The sequence below is a fragment of the Onychomys torridus genome, chromosome 2, assembly GCF_903995425.1.
Source record: "Onychomys torridus chromosome 2, mOncTor1.1, whole genome shotgun sequence".
Classification (NCBI taxonomy): domain Eukaryota; kingdom Metazoa; phylum Chordata; class Mammalia; order Rodentia; family Cricetidae; genus Onychomys; species Onychomys torridus.
In genome coordinates, this window is record NC_050444.1 from 106,000,110 (window position 1) to 106,001,425 (window position 1,316).

The 1,316-nt window shown below is 46.9% G+C and overlaps 1 pseudogene; it reads left to right on the top strand.

Moving 5' to 3' along the window:
* Positions 1-209: 209 nt before the first annotated feature.
* Positions 210-782, top strand: LOC118578544 (annotated as a pseudogene).
* The last annotated feature ends 534 nt before the right edge of the window (positions 783-1,316 follow it).

A 1,316-nucleotide genomic window follows, 5' to 3' on the forward strand; every position in this document is an offset into this window, starting at 1 on the left:
GAAAACAAATGGCCAGACACAAGCAGAGAATGACTGAAAGAAAGTGAAAAGTGCATGGGAGGGTAATGGGAGGGCGTTCAGAAAATGGAAACTAGTGCTTTCTCTTACTTAAGACGCATGGACCCAGCCAGGATGGACTTCAGAGAACCTGGACGGCAAGGTTCAGGACCGCAGAGCCCAGAGGACCAGCAGCATCTGCAACATCCACAATGGCCAGGCCCTGTGCTCTCCTGACCTTCCTGGTGGTGATGCACTGCTGGTCAAGCTGCTGTCTGGGATGTGACCCGCCTTAGACTCGTCACCTCAGGAACAAGAGAGCCTCCGCACTCCTGGCACAAATGAGGAGACTCTCCCCTCTCTCCTGCCTCAAGGACAGAATGGACTTTGCATTCCCTCTGGAGAAGGTGGATGCCCAGCAGATCCAGAAGGCTCAAGCCATCCCTGTCCTGCAGGAGCTGACCCAGCAGGTCCTGATCCTCTTCAGCTCAAGGGACTCATCTGCTGCTTGGGAGACACGCCTCCTAGACACATTGTGCACTGGCCTCGACCAGCAGCTCAAAGACCTGCAAGCCTGTCTGATGCAGCAGGTGGAGGTGCAGGAACCTTCCCTGAGCCAGGAAGATTCCCTGGTGGCTGTGAGGAACTACTTCCACAGGATCACTGTCTACCTGAAGGAGAAGAAACACAGCCCCTGTGCCTGGGAGGTGGTCAGAGCAGAAGTAAGCAGAGCCCTGTCTTCGTCAGCCAACCTGCTGGCAGGATTGACTGAGGAGAAGGAGTAAGTCCCGAGCCAAAGTGCAGAGGACTCTCCTGGGCTGGGATCATGCACCTCACTGCTCAGATTTGGCCTTCTCCAAGATCTCCTTGACTTTGACCTCATTGATTCAACTTCCCTGGGTAGTTACTGTAATATTCGGTTATATTGTGTTGATCTGCAAGGGCATTTGCTTATTGATTCAGATGTTTTATTTGCTTTTTGTTTATTTATTTATTTATTTATTTATTTATTTATTTATTTTTATTGGTTCTTCTGCTTCTTTGTCTATCTACATGATTATAGTTATTTTGTAATACCATAGAATTTCATATTTTCTTTATAGTACCAAACCGTTATTGTTAATTTATCTCATCTAATCAATAAATTTTTTACTATACATGTTTAATCTTTTGTGTCAGCCATTCGATCTTTGGAAAACTGCTTGATGCTTCTAACCTCATTCTCTACACCATACATATTGCACAGCTGGACTCGGTAGGAAAGAATACTGAAAGCGATGAGTACTGCTTACTCTTAAGAGGTGAACTGATGCACCAGT